Source organism: Hyla sarda, unplaced genomic scaffold, assembly GCF_029499605.1.
Source record: "Hyla sarda isolate aHylSar1 unplaced genomic scaffold, aHylSar1.hap1 scaffold_1433, whole genome shotgun sequence".
NCBI classification, from domain to species: domain Eukaryota; kingdom Metazoa; phylum Chordata; class Amphibia; order Anura; family Hylidae; genus Hyla; species Hyla sarda.
In genome coordinates, this window is record NW_026608063.1 from 44042 (window position 1) to 70569 (window position 26528).

The 26528-nt window shown below is 45.9% G+C and overlaps 12 non-coding genes across 12 annotated transcripts; all 12 read right to left on the reverse strand.

The window, feature by feature from the left end:
- Positions 1-1299: 1299 nt before the first annotated feature.
- On the reverse strand, positions 1300-1490 carry LOC130307555 (U2 spliceosomal RNA). Its single transcript, XR_008856728.1, has one exon. It is a non-coding gene; the product is annotated as a U2 spliceosomal RNA (small nuclear RNA).
- A 2097-nt stretch (positions 1491-3587) lies between these two features.
- LOC130307556 (U2 spliceosomal RNA) lies at positions 3588-3778 on the reverse strand. Its single transcript, XR_008856729.1, has one exon. It is a non-coding gene; the product is annotated as a U2 spliceosomal RNA (small nuclear RNA).
- A 2080-nt stretch (positions 3779-5858) lies between these two features.
- Positions 5859-6049, reverse strand: LOC130307557 (U2 spliceosomal RNA). The gene has a single exon (XR_008856730.1). It is a non-coding gene; the product is annotated as a U2 spliceosomal RNA (small nuclear RNA).
- A 2083-nt stretch (positions 6050-8132) lies between these two features.
- On the reverse strand, positions 8133-8323 carry LOC130307558 (U2 spliceosomal RNA). Its single transcript, XR_008856731.1, has one exon. It is a non-coding gene; the product is annotated as a U2 spliceosomal RNA (small nuclear RNA).
- Positions 8324-10401: 2078 nt separating this feature from the next.
- LOC130307559 (U2 spliceosomal RNA) lies at positions 10402-10592 on the reverse strand. Its single transcript, XR_008856732.1, has one exon. It is a non-coding gene; the product is annotated as a U2 spliceosomal RNA (small nuclear RNA).
- A 2073-nt stretch (positions 10593-12665) lies between these two features.
- Positions 12666-12856, reverse strand: LOC130307560 (U2 spliceosomal RNA). The gene has a single exon (XR_008856733.1). It is a non-coding gene; the product is annotated as a U2 spliceosomal RNA (small nuclear RNA).
- Positions 12857-14935: 2079 nt separating this feature from the next.
- Positions 14936-15126, reverse strand: LOC130307561 (U2 spliceosomal RNA). The gene has a single exon (XR_008856734.1). It is a non-coding gene; the product is annotated as a U2 spliceosomal RNA (small nuclear RNA).
- Positions 15127-17214: 2088 nt separating this feature from the next.
- LOC130307562 (U2 spliceosomal RNA) lies at positions 17215-17405 on the reverse strand. The gene has a single exon (XR_008856735.1). It is a non-coding gene; the product is annotated as a U2 spliceosomal RNA (small nuclear RNA).
- Positions 17406-19502: 2097 nt separating this feature from the next.
- On the reverse strand, positions 19503-19693 carry LOC130307542 (U2 spliceosomal RNA). Its single transcript, XR_008856715.1, has one exon. It is a non-coding gene; the product is annotated as a U2 spliceosomal RNA (small nuclear RNA).
- Positions 19694-21780: 2087 nt separating this feature from the next.
- Positions 21781-21971, reverse strand: LOC130307563 (U2 spliceosomal RNA). The gene has a single exon (XR_008856736.1). It is a non-coding gene; the product is annotated as a U2 spliceosomal RNA (small nuclear RNA).
- A 2084-nt stretch (positions 21972-24055) lies between these two features.
- LOC130307565 (U2 spliceosomal RNA) lies at positions 24056-24246 on the reverse strand. The gene has a single exon (XR_008856738.1). It is a non-coding gene; the product is annotated as a U2 spliceosomal RNA (small nuclear RNA).
- Positions 24247-26333: 2087 nt separating this feature from the next.
- On the reverse strand, positions 26334-26524 carry LOC130307566 (U2 spliceosomal RNA). The gene has a single exon (XR_008856739.1). It is a non-coding gene; the product is annotated as a U2 spliceosomal RNA (small nuclear RNA).
- Positions 26525-26528: the final 4 nt, after the last annotated feature.

Below are 26528 nucleotides of genomic sequence, written 5' to 3' on the forward strand. Positions count from 1 at the left end.
GCCTGGACACAGCAGCGGCTGCAATATCTCAACGGAGAATACGTTTATATATATGTGTGTGTGTGCGCGTATATATATATATATATATATATATATATATATATATATATATATATATTTCTCCGCCGAAATCACTTTTAAACCCATTTCCACCTTTTTTTCCCTTCTCTTCCTCTTACTTTTTTTTCACGTTTTTTTACGTTTTTCTCCTTTTCGCCTCTTTTCTGGGCGTATTATTCTTCTTTTTCTTCTTTTTTTTCGTCTAATGCATACCCCATCAGTGCAGCAATGCTTATTCAATACCGCCAGCAGATGGAGACACTGGGGGATAATTTTCTAAGGATTTATACTGATTTTTCCTGTCTGAATTTGTCGCACAGAAAGTTGCAGGCCAAATATGTGTGACATTTCTGCGACTTTAGCTTCTAGAGCATTTTTACAACATTATACATAGGTGCTGAATACATAAAAAGCGACTGTTCAGCGACAGACAAGTCGCATCGGCTGAAAGTAGGCCAGAATGTCAGTCCATGTTGGAGCAGGTTTAGATACAGTCTAAAGTATAGATCTCAAAGTCTGTGCACAGAATTTAGCAAGGGCCTCGCACCTTCTGATGCATCAGGTAGGTGCACAATAGCATAGCCTAACCCTCTGTACTTTGGTCTATATTGATGCGGGACATAGACAGCCAGCTGATGACCAATCCATTAGTGCAATGGATGGCTGGAAGCATTTGTCTTTGCCTTTGCAATACCACAGAAGCAATGCATGGTCAATGTACAGCAATGACACACCTGTGTGAACAGCCAGGAGACCCCCCCCCCATGTTATGTTACATAGTTACATAGTTAGTACGGTCGAAAAAAGACATATGTCCATCAAGTTCAACCAGGGAATTAAGGGGTAGGGGTGTGGCGCGATATTGGGGAAGGGATGAGATTTTATATTTCTTCATAAGCATTAATCTTATTTTGTCAATTAGGAACATTCAGCACCCACCCGCTATCAAGGCAGCTGCCTATCATGTCATGCCCTACCTGCACAGGTGTGCTGGCTACTCAAATGATCCAATTAAGGAGGCCATTTAGTCAGCAGCAGCAGAAGTCCTGTGCCTGGACGCTCCAACAGCGGCCAGACACAAGCAGAAGCAGCAGAAGCAGCAGAAGCAGCAGCAGCAGCAGCAGCACCACCTTTTGTTTTTTGGCTGCAGCAGCAGCAAGGCCCACAGGGCTGGCTAGCTGGCTAGCCAGCAAGCAGGTAGCAATGAAAGTAGGAATCTTTCTTTTTAACCCTGTAAGGGGGTGGTGCACTGTACCCGAAGATACTGCCATATCGGGTCAATGCATAGGGCGACGGAAGCAAGCTTCGAAATCGGCCCCCGTTCTCAAAAATCCATTTAATATATGGTCCCCAGATAGGGGACGTATCAGATATTAAACTGATAAGAACAGATACTACACTTGATCTTAGCCAAAAGGCCGAGAAGCGATAACCGTGAAAGGGGCGGGCCCAACAAGGTCCCCTTCATGGGCACTATCACTGCTTGCTGTCAGGGAGGCTGCCAGACAATTTTCCATGCACACTCTGGGCTGGGGGGCAGTCAACCACCAGTACACACAGCAGAACCTAAACCCATACCATTATTGCTAAGCAGCAAGACAGGGGCCCATTGCACTCCCACGGGGCCTTTTTAAATGCAATCCATAACCCGGATTTGCCAGGAACCCTTCTTACTCCTCCTTCTTGCATGTGACACTGGGCTTAGGATCTGCATAGGAAACACACACACAAGCACACACCTACCTTTGTTGCCTGCAGATGCCTCCTTGGCTGTCCCCAAACGGTATCAAACCAACACCCACGGGAAGCTGTAAGCATAGAGGACATGCCTGCACCCCATTGGACTTACCTGTGTGGGTTAAACCCGGGTTATTTGACAACCTATGGCGGTGATGGTTCTGCTCAGGCAGAGCAGTGCTGATGCTCCTCATAAAGCTGTCGCTGCTGTGAAGGTTCTAGGTGACATCACAAATCCCTATGGTTACATACACAACAAAGCTGGGTTGTTGTTGTTTACACTCTGCAAGGCCTGTGGAAGTGAGTGACATCATAGCACTGTAGTTCTGAGGGTTCTAGATGGATGCAACAATCTCCTGTTGCTTCTATGAAGGCCATAATAGACGACATCACCAAACAGCTCCATAGTCACATACACAGCAAAGGAGAGATGTTGTTTACACCTAGTGATGTCAGTGGTATTGAGTGACATCACAGCACAGTGCTAAGGCTCCTGGGCCTGGACACAGCAGCGGCTGCAATATCTCAACGGAGAATACGTTTATATATATGTGTGTGTGTGCGCGTATATATATATATATATATATATATATATATATATATATATATTTCTCCGCCGAAATCACTTTTAAACCCATTTCCACCTTTTTTTCCCTTCTCTTCCTCTTACTTTTTTTTCACGTTTTTTTACGTTTTTCTCCTTTTCGCCTCTTTTCTGGGCGTATTATTCTTCTTTTTCTTCTTTTTTTTCGTCTAATGCATACCCCATCAGTGCAGCAATGCTTATTCAATACCGCCAGCAGATGGAGACACTGGGGGATAATTTTCTAAGGATTTATACTGATTTTTCCTGTCTGAATTTGTCGCACAGAAAGTTGCAGGCCAAATATGTGTGACATTTCTGCGACTTTAGCTTCTAGAGCATTTTTACAACATTATACATAGGTGCTGAATACATAAAAAGCGACTGTTCAGCGACAGACAAGTCGCATCGGCTGAAAGTAGGCCAGAATGTCAGTCCATGTTGGAGCAGGTTTAGATACAGTCTAAAGTATAGATCTCAAAGTCTGTGCACAGAATTTAGCAAGGGCCTCGCACCTTCTGATGCATCAGGTAGGTGCACAATAGCATAGCCTAACCCTCTGTACTTTGGTCTATATTGATGCGGGACATAGACAGCCAGCTGATGACCAATCCATTAGTGCAATGGATGGCTGGAAGCATTTGTCTTTGCCTTTGCAATACCACAGAAGCAATGCATGGTCAATGTACAGCAATGACACACCTGTGTGAACAGCCAGGAGACCCCCCCCCCATGTTATGTTACATAGTTACATAGTTAGTACGGTCGAAAAAAGACATATGTCCATCAAGTTCAACCAGGGAATTAAGGGGTAGGGGTGTGGCGCGATATTGGGGAAGGGATGAGATTTTATATTTCTTCATAAGCATTAATCTTATTTTGTCAATTAGGAACATTCAGCACCCACCCGCTATCAAGGCAGCTGCCTATCATGTCATGCCCTACCTGCACAGGTGTGCTGGCTACTCAAATGATCCAATTAAGGAGGCCATTTAGTCAGCAGCAGCAGAAGTCCTGTGCCTGGACGCTCCAACAGCGGCCAGACACAAGCAGAAGCAGCAGAAGCAGCAGAAGCAGCAGCAGCAGCAGCAGCACCACCTTTTGTTTTTTGGCTGCAGCAGCAGCAAGGCCCACAGGGCTGGCTAGCTGGCTAGCCAGCAAGCAGGTAGCAATGAAAGTAGGAATCTTTCTTTTTAACCCTGTAAGGGGGTGGTGCACTGTACCCGAAGATACTGCCATATCGGGTCAATGCATAGGGCGACGGAAGCAAGCTTCGAAATCGGCCCCCGTTCTCAAAAATCCATTTAATATATGGTCCCCAGATAGGGGACGTATCAGATATTAAACTGATAAGAACAGATACTACACTTGATCTTAGCCAAAAGGCCGAGAAGCGATAACCGTGAAAGGGGCGGGCCCAACAAGGTCCCCTTCATGGGCACTATCACTGCTTGCTGTCAGGGAGGCTGCCAGACAATTTTCCATGCACACTCTGGGCTGGGGGGCAGTCAACCACCAGTACACACAGCAGAACCTAAACCCATACCATTATTGCTAAGCAGCAAGACAGGGGCCCATTGCACTCCCACGGGGCCTTTTTAAATGCAATCCATAACCCGGATTTGCCAGGAACCCTTCTTACTCCTCCTTCTTGCATGTGACACTGGGCTTAGGATCTGCATAGGAAACACACACACAAGCACACACCTACCTTTGTTGCCTGCAGATGCCTCCTTGGCTGTCCCCAAACGGTATCAAACCAACACCTACGGGAAGCTGTAAGCATAGAGGACATGCCTGCACCCCATTGGACTTACCTGTGTGGGTTAAACCCGGGTTATTTGACAACCTATGGCGGTGATGGTTCTGCTCAGGCAGAGCAGTGCTGATGCTCCTCATAAAGCTGTCGCTGCTGTGAAGGTTCTAGGTGACATCACAAATCCCTATGGTTACATACACAACAAAGCTGGGTTGTTGTTGTTTACACTCTGCAAGGCCTGTGGAAGTGAGTGACATCATAGCACTGTAGTTCTGAGGGTTCTAGATGGATGCAACAATCTCCTGTTGCTTCTATGAAGGCCATAATAGACGACATCACCAAACAGCTCCATAGTCACATACACAGCAAAGGAGAGATGTTGTTTACACCTAGTGATGTCAGTGGTATTGAGTGACATCACAGCACAGTGCTAAGGCTCCTGGGCCTGGACACAGCAGCGGCTGCAATATCTCAACGGAGAATACGTTTATATATATGTGTGTGTGTGCGCGTATATATATATATATATATATATATATATATATATATATATTTCTCAGCCGAAATCACTTTTAAACCCATTTCCACCTTTTTTTCCCTTCTCTTCCTCTTACTTTTTTTTCACGTTTTTTTACGTTTTTCTCCTTTTCGCCTCTTTTCTGGGCGTATTATTCTTCTTTTTCTTCTTTTTTTTCGTCTAATGCATACCCCATCAGTGCAGCAATGCTTATTCAATACCGCCAGCAGATGGAGACACTGGGGGATAATTTTCTAAGGATTTATACTGATTTTTCCTGTCTGAATTTGTCGCACAGAAAGTTGCAGGCCAAATATGTGTGACATTTCTGCGACTTTAGCTTCTAGAGCATTTTTACAACATTATACATAGGTGCTGAATACATAAAAAGCGACTGTTCAGCGACAGACAAGTCGCATCGGCTGAAAGTAGGCCAGAATGTCAGTCCATGTTGGAGCAGGTTTAGATACAGTCTAAAGTATAGATCTCAAAGTCTGTGCACAGAATTTAGCAAGGGCCTCGCACCTTCTGATGCATCAGGTAGGTGCACAATAGCATAGCCTAACCCTCTGTACTTTGGTCTATATTGATGCGGGACATAGACAGCCAGCTGATGACCAATCCATTAGTGCAATGGATGGCTGGAAGCATTTGTCTTTGCCTTTGCAATACCACAGAAGCAATGCATGGTCAATGTACAGCAATGACACACCTGTGTGAACAGCCAGGAGACCCCCCCCCCATGTTATGTTACATAGTTACATAGTTAGTACGGTCGAAAAAAGACATATGTCCATCAAGTTCAACCAGGGAATTAAGGGGTAGGGGTGTGGCGCGATATTGGGGAAGGGATGAGATTTTATATTTCTTCATAAGCATTAATCTTATTTTGTCAATTAGGAACATTCAGCACCCACCCGCTATCAAGGCAGCTGCCTATCATGTCATGCCCTACCTGCACAGGTGTGCTGGCTACTCAAATGATCCAATTAAGGAGGCCATTTAGTCAGCAGCAGCAGAAGTCCTGTGCCTGGACGCTCCAACAGCGGCCAGACACAAGCAGAAGCAGCAGAAGCAGCAGCAGCAGCACCACCTTTTGTTTTTTGGCTGCAGCAGCAGCAAGGCCCACAGGGCTGGCTAGCTGGCTAGCCAGCAAGCAGGTAGCAATGAAAGTAGGAATCTTTCTTTTTAACCCTGTAAGGGGGTGGTGCACTGTACCCGAAGATACTGCCATATCGGGTCAATGCATAGGGCGACGGAAGCAAGCTTCGAAATCGGCCCCCGTTCTCAAAAATCCATTTAATATATGGTCCCCAGATAGGGGACGTATCAGATATTAAACTGATAAGAACAGATACTACACTTGATCTTAGCCAAAAGGCCGAGAAGCGATAACCGTGAAAGGGGCGGGCCCAACAAGGTCCCCTTCATGGGCACTATCACTGCTTGCTGTCAGGGAGGCTGCCAGACAATTTTCCATGCACACTCTGGGCTGGGGGGCAGTCAACCACCAGTACACACAGCAGAACCTAAACCCATACCATTATTGCTAAGCAGCAAGACAGGGGCCCATTGCACTCCCACGGGGCCTTTTTAAATGCAATCCATAACCCGGATTTGCCAGGAACCCTTCTTACTCCTCCTACTTGCATGTGACACTGGGCTTAGGATCTGCATAGGAAACACACACACAAGCACACACCTACCTTTGTTGCCTGCAGATGCCTCCTTGGCTGTCCCCAAACGGTATCAAACCAACACCCACGGGAAGCTGTAAGCATAGAGGACATGCCTGCACCCCATTGGACTTACCTGTGTGGGTTAAACCCGGGTTATTTGACAACCTATGGCGGTGATGGTTCTGCTCAGGCAGAGCAGTGCTGATGCTCCTCATAAAGCTGTCGCTGCTGTGAAGGTTCTAGGTGACATCACAAATCCCTATGGTTACATACACAACAAAGCTGGGTTGTTGTTGTTTACACTCTGCAAGGCCTGTGGAAGTGAGTGACATCATAGCACTGTAGTTCTGAGGGTTCAAGATGGATGCAACAATCTCCTGTTGCTTCTATGAAGGCCGTAATAGACGACATCACCAAACAGCTCCATAGTCACATACACAGCAAAGGAGAGATGTTGTTTACACCTAGTGATGTCAGTGGTATTGAGTGACATCACAGCACAGTGCTAAGGCTCCTGGGCCTGGACACAGCAGCGGCTGCAATATCTCAACGGAGAATACGTTTATATATATGTGTGTGTGTGCGCGTATATATATATATATATATATATATATATATATATATATATATTTCTCCGCCGAAATCACTTTTAAACCCATTTCCACCTTTTTTTCCCTTCTCTTCCTCTTACTTTTTTTTCACGTTTTTTTACGTTTTTCTCCTTTTCGCCTCTTTTCTGGGCGTATTATTCTTCTTTTTCTTCTTTTTTTTCGTCTAATGCATACCCCATCAGTGCAGCAATGCTTATTCAATACCGCCAGCAGATGGAGACACTGGGGGATAATTTTCTAAGGATTTATACTGATTTTTCCTGTCTGAATTTGTCGCACAGAAAGTTGCAGGCCAAATATGTGTGACATTTCTGCGACTTTAGCTTCTAGAGCATTTTTACAACATTATACATAGGTGCTGAATACATAAAAAGCGACTGTTCAGCGACAGACAAGTCGCATCGGCTGAAAGTAGGCCAGAATGTCAGTCCATGTTGGAGCAGGTTTAGATACAGTCTAAAGTATAGATCTCAAAGTCTGTGCACAGAATTTAGCAAGGGCCTCGCACCTTCTGATGCATCAGGTAGGTGCACAATAGCATAGCCTAACCCTCTGTACTTTGGTCTATATTGATGCGGGACATAGACAGCCAGCTGATGACCAATCCATTAGTGCAATGGATGGCTGGAAGCATTTGTCTTTGCCTTTGCAATACCACAGAAGCAATGCATGGTCAATGTACAGCAATGACACACCTGTGTGAACAGCCAGGAGACCCCCCCCCCCATGTTATGTTACATAGTTACATAGTTAGTACGGTCGAAAAAAGACATATGTCCATCAAGTTCAACCAGGGAATTAAGGGGTAGGGGTGTGGCGCGATATTGGGGAAGGGATGAGATTTTATATTTCTTCATAAGCATTAATCTTATTTTGTCAATTAGGAACATTCAGCACCCACCCGCTATCAAGGCAGCTGCCTATCATGTCATGCCCTACCTGCACAGGTGTGCTGGCTACTCAAATGATCCAATTAAGGAGGCCATTTAGTCAGCAGCAGCAGAAGTCCTGTGCCTGGACGCTCCAACAGCGGCCAGACACAAGCAGAAGCAGCAGAAGCAGCAGCAGCAGCACCACCTTTTGTTTTTTGGCTGCAGCAGCAGCAAGGCCCACAGGGCTGGCTAGCTGGCTAGCCAGCAAGCAGGTAGCAATGAAAGTAGGAATCTTTCTTTTTAACCCTGTAAGGGGGTGGTGCACTGTACCCGAAGATACTGCCATATCGGGTCAATGCATAGGGCGACGGAAGCAAGCTTCGAAATCGGCCCCCGTTCTCAAAAATCCATTTAATATATGGTCCCCAGATAGGGGACGTATCAGATATTAAACTGATAAGAACAGATACTACACTTGATCTTAGCCAAAAGGCCGAGAAGCGATAACCGTGAAAGGGGCGGGCCCAACAAGGTCCCCTTCATGGGCACTATCACTGCTTGCTGTCAGGGAGGCTGCCAGACAATTTTCCATGCACACTCTGGGCTGGGGGGCAGTCAACCACCAGTACACACAGCAGAACCTAAACCCATACCATTATTGCTAAGCAGCAAGACAGGGGCCCATTGCACTCCCACGGGGCCTTTTTAAATGCAATCCATAACCCGGATTTGCCAGGAACCCTTCTTACTCCTCCTACTTGCATGTGACACTGGGCTTAGGATCTGCATAGGAAACACACACACAAGCACACACCTACCTTTGTTGCCTGCAGATGCCTCCTTGGCTGTCCCCAAACGGTATCAAACCAACACCCACGGGAAGCTGTAAGCATAGAGGACATGCCTGCACCCCATTGGACTTACCTGTGTGGGTTAAACCCGGGTTATTTGACAACCTATGGCGGTGATGGTTCTGCTCAGGCAGAGCAGTGCTGATGCTCCTCATAAAGCTGTCGCTGCTGTGAAGGTTCTAGGTGACATCACAAATCCCTATGGTTACATACACAACAAAGCTGGGTTGTTGTTGTTTACACTCTGCAAGGCCTGTGGAAGTGAGTGACATCATAGCACTGTAGTTCTGAGGGTTCTAGATGGATGCAACAATCTCCTGTTGCTTCTATGAAGGCCATAATAGACGACATCACCAAACAGCTCCATAGTCACATACACAGCAAAGGAGAGATGTTGTTTACACCTAGTGATGTCAGTGGTATTGAGTGACATCACAGCACAGTGCTAAGGCTCCTGGGCCTGGACACAGCAGCGGCTGCAATATCTCAACGGAGAATACGTTTATATATATGTGTGTGTGTGCGCGTATATATATATATATATATATATATATATATATATATATATATATATATTTCTCCGCCGAAATCACTTTTAAACCCATTTCCACCTTTTTTTCCCTTCTCTTCCTCTTACTTTTTTTTCACGTTTTTTTACGTTTTTCTCCTTTTCGCCTCTTTTCTGGGCGTATTATTCTTCTTTTTCTTCTTTTTTTTCGTCTAATGCATACCCCATCAGTGCAGCAATGCTTATTCAATACCGCCAGCAGATGGAGACACTGGGGGATAATTTTCTAAGGATTTATACTGATTTTTCCTGTCTGAATTTGTCGCACAGAAAGTTGCAGGCCAAATATGTGTGACATTTCTGCGACTTTAGCTTCTAGAGCATTTTTACAACATTATACATAGGTGCTGAATACATAAAAAGCGACTGTTCAGCGACAGACAAGTCGCATCGGCTGAAAGTAGGCCAGAATGTCAGTCCATGTTGAGCAGGTTTAGATACAGTCTAAAGTATAGATCTCAAAGTCTGTGCACAGAATTTAGCAAGGGCCTCGCACCTTCTGATGCATCAGGTAGGTGCACAATAGCATAGCCTAACCCTCTGTACTTTGGTCTATATTGATGCGGGACATAGACAGCCAGCTGATGACCAATCCATTAGTGCAATGGATGGCTGGAAGCATTTGTCTTTGCCTTTGCAATACCACAGAAGCAATGCATGGTCAATGTACAGCAATGACACACCTGTGTGAACAGCCAGGAGACCCCCCCCCCATGTTATGTTACATAGTTACATAGTTAGTACGGTCGAAAAAAGACATATGTCCATCAAGTTCAACCAGGGAATTAAGGGGTAGGGGTGTGGCGCGATATTGGGGAAGGGATGAGATTTTATATTTCTTCATAAGCATTAATCTTATTTTGTCAATTAGGAACATTCAGCACCCACCCGCTATCAAGGCAGCTGCCTATCATGTCATGCCCTACCTGCACAGGTGTGCTGGCTACTCAAATGATCCAATTAAGGAGGCCATTTAGTCAGCAGCAGCAGAAGTCCTGTGCCTGGACGCTCCAACAGCGGCCAGACACAAGCAGAAGCAGCAGAAGCAGCACCACCTTTTGTTTTTTGGCTGCAGCAGCAGCAAGGCCCACAGGGCTGGCTAGCTGGCTAGCCAGCAAGCAGGTAGCAATGAAAGTAGGAATCTTTCTTTTTAACCCTGTAAGGGGGTGGTGCACTGTACCCGAAGATACTGCCATATCGGGTCAATGCATAGGGCGACGGAAGCAAGCTTCGAAATCGGCCCCCGTTCTCAAAAATCCATTTAATATATGGTCCCCAGATAGGGGACGTATCAGATATTAAACTGATAAGAACAGATACTACACTTGATCTTAGCCAAAAGGCCGAGAAGCGATAACCGTGAAAGGGGCGGGCCCAACAAGGTCCCCTTCATGGGCACTATCACTGCTTGCTGTCAGGGAGGCTGCCAGACAATTTTCCATGCACACTCTGGGCTGGGGGGCAGTCAACCACCAGTACACACAGCAGAACCTAAACCCATACCATTATTGCTAAGCAGCAAGACAGGGGCCCATTGCACTCCCACGGGGCCTTTTTAAATGCAATCCATAACCCGGATTTGCCAGGAACCCTTCTTACTCCTCCTACTTGCATGTGACACTGGGCTTAGGATCTGCATAGGAAACACACACACAAGCACACACCTACCTTTGTTGCCTGCAGATGCCTCCTTGGCTGTCCCCAAACGGTATCAAACCAACACCCACGGGAAGCTGTAAGCATAGAGGACATGCCTGCACCCCATTGGACTTACCTGTGTGGGTTAAACCCGGGTTATTTGACAACCTATGGCGGTGATGGTTCTGCTCAGGCAGAGCAGTGCTGATGCTCCTCATAAAGCTGTCGCTGCTGTGAAGGTTCTAGGTGACATCACAAATCCCTATGGTTACATACACAACAAAGCTGGGTTGTTGTTGTTTACACTCTGCAAGGCCTGTGGAAGTGAGTGACATCATAGCACTGTAGTTCTGAGGGTTCTAGATGGATGCAACAATCTCCTGTTGCTTCTATGAAGGCCATAATAGACGACATCACCAAACAGCTCCATAGTCACATACACAGCAAAGGAGAGATGTTGTTTACACCTAGTGATGTCAGTGGTATTGAGTGACATCACAGCACAGTGCTAAGGCTCCTGGGCCTGGACACAGCAGCGGCTGCAATATCTCAACGGAGAATACGTTTATATATATGTGTGTGTGTGCGCGTATATATATATATATATATATATATATATATATATATATATATTCTCCGCCGAAATCACTTTTAAACCCATTTCCACCTTTTTTTCCCTTCTCTTCCTCTTACTTTTTTTTCACGTTTTTTTACGTTTTTCTCCTTTTCGCCTCTTTTCTGGGCGTATTATTCTTCTTTTTCTTCTTTTTTTTCGTCTAATGCATACCCCATCAGTGCAGCAATGCTTATTCAATACCGCCAGCAGATGGAGACACTGGGGGATAATTTTCTAAGGATTTATACTGATTTTTCCTGTCTGAATTTGTCGCACAGAAAGTTGCAGGCCAAATATGTGTGACATTTCTGCGACTTTAGCTTCTAGAGCATTTTTACAACATTATACATAGGTGCTGAATACATAAAAAGCGACTGTTCAGCGACAGACAAGTCGCATCGGCTGAAAGTAGGCCAGAATGTCAGTCCATGTTGGAGCAGGTTTAGATACAGTCTAAAGTATAGATCTCAAAGTCTGTGCACAGAATTTAGCAAGGGCCTCGCACCTTCTGATGCATCAGGTAGGTGCACAATAGCATAGCCTAACCCTCTGTACTTTGGTCTATATTGATGCGGGACATAGACAGCCAGCTGATGACCAATCCATTAGTGCAATGGATGGCTGGAAGCATTTGTCTTTGCCTTTGCAATACCACAGAAGCAATGCATGGTCAATGTACAGCAATGACACACCTGTGTGAACAGCCAGGAGACCCCCCCCCCCATGTTATGTTACATAGTTACATAGTTAGTACGGTCGAAAAAAGACATATGTCCATCAAGTTCAACCAGGGAATTAAGGGGTAGGGGTGTGGCGCGATATTGGGGAAGGGATGAGATTTTATATTTCTTCATAAGCATTAATCTTATTTTGTCAATTAGGAACATTCAGCACCCACCCGCTATCAAGGCAGCTGCCTATCATGTCATGCCCTACCTGCACAGGTGTGCTGGCTACTCAAATGATCCAATTAAGGAGGCCATTTAGTCAGCAGCAGCAGAAGTCCTGTGCCTGGACGCTCCAACAGCGGCCAGACACAAGCAGAAGCAGCAGCAGCAGCACCACCTTTTGTTTTTTGGCTGCAGCAGCAGCAAGGCCCACAGGGCTGGCTAGCTGGCTAGCCAGCAAGCAGGTAGCAATGAAAGTAGGAATCTTTCTTTTTAACCCTGTAAGGGGGTGGTGCACTGTACCCGAAGATACTGCCATATCGGGTCAATGCATAGGGCGACGGAAGCAAGCTTCGAAATCGGCCCCCGTTCTCAAAAATCCATTTAATATATGGTCCCCAGATAGGGGACGTATCAGATATTAAACTGATAAGAACAGATACTACACTTGATCTTAGCCAAAAGGCCGAGAAGCGATAACCGTGAAAGGGGCGGGCCCAACAAGGTCCCCTTCATGGGCACTATCACTGCTTGCTGTCAGGGAGGCTGCCAGACAATTTTCCATGCACACTCTGGGCTGGGGGGCAGTCAACCACCAGTACACACAGCAGAACCTAAACCCATACCATTATTGCTAAGCAGCAAGACAGGGGCCCATTGCACTCCCACGGGGCCTTTTTAAATGCAATCCATAACCCGGATTTGCCAGGAACCCTTCTTACTCCTCCTACTTGCATGTGACACTGGGCTTAGGATCTGCATAGGAAACACACACACAAGCACACACCTACCTTTGTTGCCTGCAGATGCCTCCTTGGCTGTCCCCAAACGGTATCAAACCAACACCCACGGGAAGCTGTAAGCATAGAGGACATGCCTGCACCCCATTGGACTTACCTGTGTGGGTTAAACCCGGGTTATTTGACAACCTATGGCGGTGATGGTTCTGCTCAGGCAGAGCAGTGCTGATGCTCCTCATAAAGCTGTCGCTGCTGTGAAGGTTCTAGGTGACATCACAAATCCCTATGGTTACATACACAACAAAGCTGGGTTGTTGTTGTTTACACTCTGCAAGGCCTGTGGAAGTGAGTGACATCATAGCACTGTAGTTCTGAGGGTTCTAGATGGATGCAACAATCTCCTGTTGCTTCTATGAAGGCCATAATAGACGACATCACCAAACAGCTCCATAGTCACATACACAGCAAAGGAGAGATGTTGTTTACACCTAGTGATGTCAGTGGTATTGAGTGACATCACAGCACAGTGCTAAGGCTCCTGGGCCTGGACACAGCAGCGGCTGCAATATCTCAACGGAGAATACGTTTATATATATGTGTGTGTGTGCGCGTATATATATATATATATATATATATATATATATATATATATATATATTTCTCCGCCGAAATCACTTTTAAACCCATTTCCACCTTTTTTTCCCTTCTCTTCCTCTTACTTTTTTTTCACGTTTTTTTACGTTTTTCTCCTTTTCGCCTCTTTTCTGGGCGTATTATTCTTCTTTTTCTTCTTTTTTTTCGTCTAATGCATACCCCATCAGTGCAGCAATGCTTATTCAATACCGCCAGCAGATGGAGACACTGGGGGATAATTTTCTAAGGATTTATACTGATTTTTCCTGTCTGAATTTGTCGCACAGAAAGTTGCAGGCCAAATATGTGTGACATTTCTGCGACTTTAGCTTCTAGAGCATTTTTACAACATTATACATAGGTGCTGAATACATAAAAAGCGACTGTTCAGCGACAGACAAGTCGCATCGGCTGAAAGTAGGCCAGAATGTCAGTCCATGTTGGAGCAGGTTTAGATACAGTCTAAAGTATAGATCTCAAAGTCTGTGCACAGAATTTAGCAAGGGCCTCGCACCTTCTGATGCATCAGGTAGGTGCACAATAGCATAGCCTAACCCTCTGTACTTTGGTCTATATTGATGCGGGACATAGACAGCCAGCTGATGACCAATCCATTAGTGCAATGGATGGCTGGAAGCATTTGTCTTTGCCTTTGCAATACCACAGAAGCAATGCATGGTCAATGTACAGCAATGACACACCTGTGTGAACAGCCAGGAGACCCCCCCCCCCCATGTTATGTTACATAGTTACATAGTTAGTACGGTCGAAAAAAGACATATGTCCATCAAGTTCAACCAGGGAATTAAGGGGTAGGGGTGTGGCGCGATATTGGGGAAGGGATGAGATTTTATATTTCTTCATAAGCATTAATCTTATTTTGTCAATTAGGAACATTCAGCACCCACCCGCTATCAAGGCAGCTGCCTATCATGTCATGCCCTACCTGCACAGGTGTGCTGGCTACTCAAATGATCCAATTAAGGAGGCCATTTAGTCAGCAGCAGCAGAAGTCCTGTGCCTGGACGCTCCAACAGCGGCCAGACACAAGCAGAAGCAGCAGCAGCAGCACCACCTTTTGTTTTTTGGCTGCAGCAGCAGCAAGGCCCACAGGGCTGGCTAGCTGGCTAGCCAGCAAGCAGGTAGCAATGAAAGTAGGAATCTTTCTTTTTAACCCTGTAAGGGGGTGGTGCACTGTACCCGAAGATACTGCCATATCGGGTCAATGCATAGGGCGACGGAAGCAAGCTTCGAAATCGGCCCCCGTTCTCAAAAATCCATTTAATATATGGTCCCCAGATAGGGGACGTATCAGATATTAAACTGATAAGAACAGATACTACACTTGATCTTAGCCAAAAGGCCGAGAAGCGATAACCGTGAAAGGGGCGGGCCCAACAAGGTCCCCTTCATGGGCACTATCACTGCTTGCTGTCAGGGAGGCTGCCAGACAATTTTCCATGCACACTCTGGGCTGGGGGGCAGTCAACCACCAGTACACACAGCAGAACCTAAACCCATACCATTATTGCTAAGCAGCAAGACAGGGGCCCATTGCACTCCCACGGGGCCTTTTTAAATGCAATCCATAACCCGGATTTGCCAGGAACCCTTCTTACTCCTCCTACTTGCATGTGACACTGGGCTTAGGATCTGCATAGGAAACACACACACAAGCACACACCTACCTTTGTTGCCTGCAGATGCCTCCTTGGCTGTCCCCAAACGGTATCAAACCAACACCCACGGGAAGCTGTAAGCATAGAGGACATGCCTGCACCCCATTGGACTTACCTGTGTGGGTTAAACCCGGGTTATTTGACAACCTATGGCGGTGATGGTTCTGCTCAGGCAGAGCAGTGCTGATGCTCCTCATAAAGCTGTCGCTGCTGTGAAGGTTCTAGGTGACATCACAAATCCCTATGGTTACATACACAACAAAGCTGGGTTGTTGTTGTTTACACTCTGCAAGGCCTGTGGAAGTGAGTGACATCATAGCACTGTAGTTCTGAGGGTTCTAGATGGATGCAACAATCTCCTGTTGCTTCTATGAAGGCCATAATAGACGACATCACCAAACAGCTCCATAGTCACATACACAGCAAAGGAGAGATGTTGTTTACACCTAGTGATGTCAGTGGTATTGAGTGACATCACAGCACAGTGCTAAGGCTCCTGGGCCTGGACACAGCAGCGGCTGCAATATCTCAACGGAGAATACGTTTATATATATGTGTGTGTGTGCGCGTATATATATATATATATATATATATATATATATATATATATATATATATTTCTCCGCCGAAATCACTTTTAAACCCATTTCCACCTTTTTTTCCCTTCTCTTCCTCTTACTTTTTTTTCACGTTTTTTTACGTTTTTCTCCTTTTCGCCTCTTTTCTGGGCGTATTATTCTTCTTTTTCTTCTTTTTTTTCGTCTAATGCATACCCCATCAGTGCAGCAATGCTTATTCAATACCGCCAGCAGATGGAGACACTGGGGGATAATTTTCTAAGGATTTATACTGATTTTTCCTGTCTGAATTTGTCGCACAGAAAGTTGCAGGCCAAATATGTGTGACATTTCTGCGACTTTAGCTTCTAGAGCATTTTTACAACATTATACATAGGTGCTGAATACATAAAAAGCGACTGTTCAGCGACAGACAAGTCGCATCGGCTGAAAGTAGGCCAGAATGTCAGTCCATGTTGGAGCAGGTTTAGATACAGTCTAAAGTATAGATCTCAAAGTCTGTGCACAGAATTTAGCAAGGGCCTCGCACCTTCTGATGCATCAGGTAGGTGCACAATAGCATAGCCTAACCCTCTGTACTTTGGTCTATATTGATGCGGGACATAGACAGCCAGCTGATGACCAATCCATTAGTGCAATGGATGGCTGGAAGCATTTGTCTTTGCCTTTGCAATACCACAGAAGCAATGCATGGTCAATGTACAGCAATGACACACCTGTGTGAACAGCCAGGAGACCCCCCCCCCATGTTATGTTACATAGTTACATAGTTAGTACGGTCGAAAAAAGACATATGTCCATCAAGTTCAACCAGGGAATTAAGGGGTAGGGGTGTGGCGCGATATTGGGGAAGGGATGAGATTTTATATTTCTTCATAAGCATTAATCTTATTTTGTCAATTAGGAACATTCAGCACCCACCCGCTATCAAGGCAGCTGCCTATCATGTCATGCCCTACCTGCACAGGTGTGCTGGCTACTCAAATGATCCAATTAAGGAGGCCATTTAGTCAGCAGCAGCAGAAGTCCTGTGCCTGGACGCTCCAACAGCGGCCAGACACAAGCAGAAGCAGCAGAAGCAGCAGCAGCAGCACCACCTTTTGTTTTTTGGCTGCAGCAGCAGCAAGGCCCACAGGGCTGGCTAGCTGGCTAGCCAGCAAGCAGGTAGCAATGAAAGTAGGAATCTTTCTTTTTAACCCTGTAAGGGGGTGGTGCACTGTACCCGAAGATACTGCCATATCGGGTCAATGCATAGGGCGACGGAAGCAAGCTTCGAAATCGGCCCCCGTTCTCAAAAATCCATTTAATATATGGTCCCCAGATAGGGGACGTATCAGATATTAAACTGATAAGAACAGATACTACACTTGATCTTAGCCAAAAGGCCGAGAAGCGATAACCGTGAAAGGGGCGGGCCCAACAAGGTCCCCTTCATGGGCACTATCACTGCTTGCTGTCAGGGAGGCTGCCAGACAATTTTCCATGCACACTCTGGGCTGGGGGGCAGTCAACCACCAGTACACACAGCAGAACCTAAACCCATACCATTATTGCTAAGCAGCAAGACAGGGGCCCATTGCACTCCCACGGGGCCTTTTTAAATGCAATCCATAACCCGGATTTGCCAGGAACCCTTCTTACTCCTCCTACTTGCATGTGACACTGGGCTTAGGATCTGCATAGGAAACACACACACAAGCACACACCTACCTTTGTTGCCTGCAGATGCCTCCTTGGCTGTCCCCAAACGGTATCAAACCAACACCCACGGGAAGCTGTAAGCATAGAGGACATGCCTGCACCCCATTGGACTTACCTGTGTGGGTTAAACCCGGGTTATTTGACAACCTATGGCGGTGATGGTTCTGCTCAGGCAGAGCAGTGCTGATGCTCCTCATAAAGCTGTCGCTGCTGTGAAGGTTCTAGGTGACATCACAAATCCCTATGGTTACATACACAACAAAGCTGGGTTGTTGTTGTTTACACTCTGCAAGGCCTGTGGAAGTGAGTGACATCATAGCACTGTAGTTCTGAGGGTTCTAGATGGATGCAACAATCTCCTGTTGCTTCTATGAAGGCCATAATAGACGACATCACCAAACAGCTCCATAGTCACATACACAGCAAAGGAGAGATGTTGTTTACACCTAGTGATGTCAGTGGTATTGAGTGACATCACAGCACAGTGCTAAGGCTCCTGGGCCTGGACACAGCAGCGGCTGCAATATCTCAACGGAGAATACGTTTATATATATGTGTGTGTGTGCGCGTATATATATATATATATATATATATATATATATATATATATATATATTTCTCCGCCGAAATCACTTTTAAACCCATTTCCACCTTTTTTTCCCTTCTCTTCCTCTTACTTTTTTTTCACGTTTTTTTACGTTTTTCTCCTTTTCGCCTCTTTTCTGGGCGTATTATTCTTCTTTTTCTTCTTTTTTTTCGTCTAATGCATACCCCATCAGTGCAGCAATGCTTATTCAATACCGCCAGCAGATGGAGACACTGGGGGATAATTTTCTAAGGATTTATACTGATTTTTCCTGTCTGAATTTGTCGCACAGAAAGTTGCAGGCCAAATATGTGTGACATTTCTGCGACTTTAGCTTCTAGAGCATTTTTACAACATTATACATAGGTGCTGAATACATAAAAAGCGACTGTTCAGCGACAGACAAGTCGCATCGGCTGAAAGTAGGCCAGAATGTCAGTCCATGTTGGAGCAGGTTTAGATACAGTCTAAAGTATAGATCTCAAAGTCTGTGCACAGAATTTAGCAAGGGCCTCGCACCTTCTGATGCATCAGGTAGGTGCACAATAGCATAGCCTAACCCTCTGTACTTTGGTCTATATTGATGCGGGACATAGACAGCCAGCTGATGACCAATCCATTAGTGCAATGGATGGCTGGAAGCATTTGTCTTTGCCTTTGCAATACCACAGAAGCAATGCATGGTCAATGTACAGCAATGACACACCTGTGTGAACAGCCAGGAGACCCCCCCCCCATGTTATGTTACATAGTTACATAGTTAGTACGGTCGAAAAAAGACATATGTCCATCAAGTTCAACCAGGGAATTAAGGGGTAGGGGTGTGGCGCGATATTGGGGAAGGGATGAGATTTTATATTTCTTCATAAGCATTAATCTTATTTTGTCAATTAGGAACATTCAGCACCCACCCGCTATCAAGGCAGCTGCCTATCATGTCATGCCCTACCTGCACAGGTGTGCTGGCTACTCAAATGATCCAATTAAGGAGGCCATTTAGTCAGCAGCAGCAGAAGTCCTGTGCCTGGACGCTCCAACAGCGGCCAGACACAAGCAGAAGCAGCAGAAGCAGCAGCAGCAGCACCACCTTTTGTTTTTTGGCTGCAGCAGCAGCAAGGCCCACAGGGCTGGCTAGCTGGCTAGCCAGCAAGCAGGTAGCAATGAAAGTAGGAATCTTTCTTTTTAACCCTGTAAGGGGGTGGTGCACTGTAGGTGCACTGTACCCGAAGATACTGCCATATCGGGTCAATGCATAGGGCGACGGAAGCAAGCTTCGAAATCGGCCCCCGTTCTCAAAAATCCATTTAATATATGGTCCCCAGATAGGGGACGTATCAGATATTAAACTGATAAGAACAGATACTACACTTGATCTTAGCCAAAAGGCCGAGAAGCGATAACCGTGAAAGGGGCGGGCCCAACAAGGTCCCCTTCATGGGCACTATCACTGCTTGCTGTCAGGGAGGCTGCCAGACAATTTTCCATGCACACTCTGGGCTGGGGGGCAGTCAACCACCAGTACACACAGCAGAACCTAAACCCATACCATTATTGCTAAGCAGCAAGACAGGGGCCCATTGCACTCCCACGGGGCCTTTTTAAATGCAATCCATAACCCGGATTTGCCAGGAACCCTTCTTACTCCTCCTACTTGCATGTGACACTGGGCTTAGGATCTGCATAGGAAACACACACACAAGCACACACCTACCTTTGTTGCCTGCAGATGCCTCCTTGGCTGTCCCCAAACGGTATCAAACCAACACCCACGGGAAGCTGTAAGCATAGAGGACATGCCTGCACCCCATTGGACTTACCTGTGTGGGTTAAACCCGGGTTATTTGACAACCTATGGCGGTGATGGTTCTGCTCAGGCAGAGCAGTGCTGATGCTCCTCATAAAGCTGTCGCTGCTGTGAAGGTTCTAGGTGACATCACAAATCCCTATGGTTACATACACAACAAAGCTGGGTTGTTGTTGTTTACACTCTGCAAGGCCTGTGGAAGTGAGTGACATCATAGCACTGTAGTTCTGAGGGTTCTAGATGGATGCAACAATCTCCTGTTGCTTCTATGAAGGCCATAATAGACGACATCACCAAACAGCTCCATAGTCACATACACAGCAAAGGAGAGATGTTGTTTACACCTAGTGATGTCAGTGGTATTGAGTGACATCACAGCACAGTGCTAAGGCTCCTGGGCCTGGACACAGCAGCGGCTGCAATATCTCAACGGAGAATACGTTTATATATATGTGTGTGTGTGCGCGTATATATATATATATATATATATATATATATATATATATATATATTTCTCCGCCGAAATCACTTTTAAACCCATTTCCACCTTTTTTTCCCTTCTCTTCCTCTTACTTTTTTTTCACGTTTTTTTACGTTTTTCTCCTTTTCGCCTCTTTTCTGGGCGTATTATTCTTCTTTTTCTTCTTTTTTTTCGTCTAATGCATACCCCATCAGTGCAGCAATGCTTATTCAATACCGCCAGCAGATGGAGACACTGGGGGATAATTTTCTAAGGATTTATACTGATTTTTCCTGTCTGAATTTGTCGCACAGAAAGTTGCAGGCCAAATATGTGTGACATTTCTGCGACTTTAGCTTCTAGAGCATTTTTACAACATTATACATAGGTGCTGAATACATAAAAAGCGACTGTTCAGCGACAGACAAGTCGCATCGGCTGAAAGTAGGCCAGAATGTCAGTCCATGTTGGAGCAGGTTTAGATACAGTCTAAAGTATAGATCTCAAAGTCTGTGCACAGAATTTAGCAAGGGCCTCGCACCTTCTGATGCATCAGGTAGGTGCACAATAGCATAGCCTAACCCTCTGTACTTTGGTCTATATTGATGCGGGACATAGACAGCCAGCTGATGACCAATCCATTAGTGCAATGGATGGCTGGAAGCATTTGTCTTTGCCTTTGCAATACCACAGAAGCAATGCATGGTCAATGTACAGCAATGACACACCTGTGTGAACAGCCAGGAGACCCCCCCCCCATGTTATGTTACATAGTTACATAGTTAGTACGGTCGAAAAAAGACATATGTCCATCAAGTTCAACCAGGGAATTAAGGGGTAGGGGTGTGGCGCGATATTGGGGAAGGGATGAGATTTTATATTTCTTCATAAGCATTAATCTTATTTTGTCAATTAGGAACATTCAGCACCCACCCGCTATCAAGGCAGCTGCCTATCATGTCATGCCCTACCTGCACAGGTGTGCTGGCTACTCAAATGATCCAATTAAGGAGGCCATTTAGTCAGCAGCAGCAGAAGTCCTGTGCCTGGACGCTCCAACAGCGGCCAGACACAAGCAGAAGCAGCAGAAGCAGCAGCAGCAGCAGCACCACCTTTTGTTTTTTGGCTGCAGCAGCAGCAAGGCCCACAGGGCTGGCTAGCTGGCTAGCCAGCAAGCAGGTAGCAATGAAAGTAGGAATCTTTCTTTTTAACCCTGTAAGGGGGTGGTGCACTGTACCCGAAGATACTGCCATATCGGGTCAATGCATAGGGCGACGGAAGCAAGCTTCGAAATCGGCCCCCGTTCTCAAAAATCCATTTAATATATGGTCCCCAGATAGGGGACGTATCAGATATTAAACTGATAAGAACAGATACTACACTTGATCTTAGCCAAAAGGCCGAGAAGCGATAACCGTGAAAGGGGCGGGCCCAACAAGGTCCCCTTCATGGGCACTATCACTGCTTGCTGTCAGGGAGGCTGCCAGACAATTTTCCATGCACACTCTGGGCTGGGGGGCAGTCAACCACCAGTACACACAGCAGAACCTAAACCCATACCATTATTGCTAAGCAGCAAGACAGGGGCCCATTGCACTCCCACGGGGCCTTTTTAAATGCAATCCATAACCCGGATTTGCCAGGAACCCTTCTTACTCCTCCTACTTGCATGTGACACTGGGCTTAGGATCTGCATAGGAAACACACACACAAGCACACACCTACCTTTGTTGCCTGCAGATGCCTCCTTGGCTGTCCCCAAACGGTATCAAACCAACACCCACGGGAAGCTGTAAGCATAGAGGACATGCCTGCACCCCATTGGACTTACCTGTGTGGGTTAAACCCGGGTTATTTGACAACCTATGGCGGTGATGGTTCTGCTCAGGCAGAGCAGTGCTGATGCTCCTCATAAAGCTGTCGCTGCTGTGAAGGTTCTAGGTGACATCACAAATCCCTATGGTTACATACACAACAAAGCTGGGTTGTTGTTGTTTACACTCTGCAAGGCCTGTGGAAGTGAGTGACATCATAGCACTGTAGTTCTGAGGGTTCTAGATGGATGCAACAATCTCCTGTTGCTTCTATGAAGGCCATAATAGACGACATCACCAAACAGCTCCATAGTCACATACACAGCAAAGGAGAGATGTTGTTTACACCTAGTGATGTCAGTGGTATTGAGTGACATCACAGCACAGTGCTAAGGCTCCTGGGCCTGGACACAGCAGCGGCTGCAATATCTCAACGGAGAATACGTTTATATATATGTGTGTGTGTGCGCGTATATATATATATATATATATATATATATATATATATATATATATTTCTCCGCCGAAATCACTTTTAAACCCATTTCCACCTTTTTTTCCCTTCTCTTCCTCTTACTTTTTTTTCACGTTTTTTTACGTTTTTCTCCTTTTCGCCTCTTTTCTGGGCGTATTATTCTTCTTTTTCTTCTTTTTTTTCGTCTAATGCATACCCCATCAGTGCAGCAATGCTTATTCAATACCGCCAGCAGATGGAGACACTGGGGGATAATTTTCTAAGGATTTATACTGATTTTTCCTGTCTGAATTTGTCGCACAGAAAGTTGCAGGCCAAATATGTGTGACATTTCTGCGACTTTAGCTTCTAGAGCATTTTTACAACATTATACATAGGTGCTGAATACATAAAAAGCGACTGTTCAGCGACAGACAAGTCGCATCGGCTGAAAGTAGGCCAGAATGTCAGTCCATGTTGGAGCAGGTTTAGATACAGTCTAAAGTATAGATCTCAAAGTCTGTGCACAGAATTTAGCAAGGGCCTCGCACCTTCTGATGCATCAGGTAGGTGCACAATAGCATAGCCTAACCCTCTGTACTTTGGTCTATATTGATGCGGGACATAGACAGCCAGCTGATGACCAATCCATTAGTGCAATGGATGGCTGGAAGCATTTGTCTTTGCCTTTGCAATACCACAGAAGCAATGCATGGTCAATGTACAGCAATGACACACCTGTGTGAACAGCCAGGAGACCCCCCCCCCATGTTATGTTACATAGTTACATAGTTAGTACGGTCGAAAAAAGACATATGTCCATCAAGTTCAACCAGGGAATTAAGGGGTAGGGGTGTGGCGCGATATTGGGGAAGGGATGAGATTTTATATTTCTTCATAAGCATTAATCTTATTTTGTCAATTAGGAACATTCAGCACCCACCCGCTATCAAGGCAGCTGCCTATCATGTCATGCCCTACCTGCACAGGTGTGCTGGCTACTCAAATGATCCAATTAAGGAGGCCATTTAGTCAGCAGCAGCAGAAGTCCTGTGCCTGGACGCTCCAACAGCGGCCAGACACAAGCAGAAGCAGCAGAAGCAGCAGCAGCAGCACCACCTTTTGTTTTTTGGCTGCAGCAGCAGCAAGGCCCACAGGGCTGGCTAGCTGGCTAGCCAGCAAGCAGGTAGCAATGAAAGTAGGAATCTTTCTTTTTAACCCTGTAAGGGGGTGGTGCACTGTACCCGAAGATACTGCCATATCGGGTCAATGCATAGGGCGACGGAAGCAAGCTTCGAAATCGGCCCCCGTTCTCAAAAATCCATTTAATATATGGTCCCCAGATAGGGGACGTATCAGATATTAAACTGATAAGAACAGATACTACACTTGATCTTAGCCAAAAGGCCGAGAAGCGATAACCGTGAAAGGGGCGGGCCCAACAAGGTCCCCTTCATGGGCACTATCACTGCTTGCTGTCAGGGAGGCTGCCAGACAATTTTCCATGCACACTCTGGGCTGGGGGGCAGTCAACCACCAGTACACACAGCAGAACCTAAACCCATACCATTATTGCTAAGCACAGGGGCCCATTGCACTCCCACGGGGCCTTTTTAAATGCAATCCATAACCCGGATTTGCCAGGAACCCTTCTTACTCCTCCTACTTGCATGTGACACTGGGCTTAGGATCTGCATAGGAAACACACACACAAGCACACACCTACCTTTGTTGCCTGCAGATGCCTCCTTGGCTGTCCCCAAACGGTATCAAACCAACACCCACGGGAAGCTGTAAGCATAGAGGACATGCCTGCACCCCATTGGACTTACCTGTGTGGGTTAAACCCGGGTTATTTGACAACCTATGGCGGTGATGGTTCTGCTCAGGCAGAGCAGTGCTGATGCTCCTCATAAAGCTGTCGCTGCTGTGAAGGTTCTAGGTGACATCACAAATCCCTATGGTTACATACACAACAAAGCTGGGTTGTTGTTGTTTACACTCTGCAAGGCCTGTGGAAGTGAGTGACATCATAGCACTGTAGTTCTGAGGGTTCTAGATGGATGCAACAATCTCCTGTTGCTTCTATGAAGGCCATAATAGACGACATCACCAAACAGCTCCATAGTCACATACACAGCAAAGGAGAGATGTTGTTTACACCTAGTGATGTCAGTGGTATTGAGTGACATCACAGCACAGTGCTAAGGCTCCTGGGCCTGGACACAGCAGCGGCTGCAATATCTCAACGGAGAATACGTTTATATATATGTGTGTGTGTGCGCGTATATATATATATATATATATATATATATATATATATATATATATATTCTCCGCCGAAATCACTTTTAAACCCATTTCCACCTTTTTTTCCCTTCTCTTCCTCTTACTTTTTTTTCACGTTTTTTTACGTTTTTCTCCTTTTCGCCTCTTTTCTGGGCGTATTATTCTTCTTTTTCTTCTTTTTTTTCGTCTAATGCATACCCCATCAGTGCAGCAATGCTTATTCAATACCGCCAGCAGATGGAGACACTGGGGGATAATTTTCTAAGGATTTATACTGATTTTTCCTGTCTGAATTTGTCGCACAGAAAGTTGCAGGCCAAATATGTGTGACATTTCTGCGACTTTAGCTTCTAGAGCATTTTTACAACATTATACATAGGTGCTGAATACATAAAAAGCGACTGTTCAGCGACAGACAAGTCGCATCGGCTGAAAGTAGGCCAGAATGTCAGTCCATGTTGGAGCAGGTTTAAGATACAGTCTAAAGTATAGATCTCAAAGTCTGTGCACAGAATTTAGCAAGGGCCTCGCACCTTCTGATGCATCAGGTAGGTGCACAATAGCATAGCCTAACCCTCTGTACTTTGGTCTATATTGATGCGGGACATAGACAGCCAGCTGATGACCAATCCATTAGTGCAATGGATGGCTGGAAGCATTTGTCTTTGCCTTTGCAATACCACAGAAGCAATGCATGGTCAATGTACAGCAATGACACACCTGTGTGAACAGCCAGGAGACCCCCCCCCCCATGTTATGTTACATAGTTACATAGTTAGTACGGTCGAAAAAAGACATATGTCCATCAAGTTCAACCAGGGAATTAAGGGGTAGGGGTGTGGCGCGATATTGGGGAAGGGATGAGATTTTATATTTCTTCATAAGCATTAATCTTATTTTGTCAATTAGGAACATTCAGCACCCACCCGCTATCAAGGCAGCTGCCTATCATGTCATGCCCTACCTGCACAGGTGTGCTGGCTACTCAAATGATCCAATTAAGGAGGCCATTTAGTCAGCAGCAGCAGAAGTCCTGTGCCTGGACGCTCCAACAGCGGCCAGACACAAGCAGAAGCAGCAGAAGCAGCAGAAGCAGCAGCAGCACCACCTTTTGTTTTATGGCTGCAGCAGCAGCAAGGCCCACAGGGCTGGCTAGCTGGCTAGCCAGCAAGCAGGTAGCAATGAAAGTAGGAATCTTTCTTTTTAACCCTGTAAGGGGGTGGTGCACTGTACCCGAAGATACTGCCATATCGGGTCAATGCATAGGGCGACGGAAGCAAGCTTCGAAATCGGCCCCCGTTCTCAAAAATCCATTTAATATATGGTCCCCAGATAGGGGACGTATCAGATATTAAACTGATAAGAACAGATACTACACTTGATCTTAGCCAAAAGGCCGAGAAGCGATAACC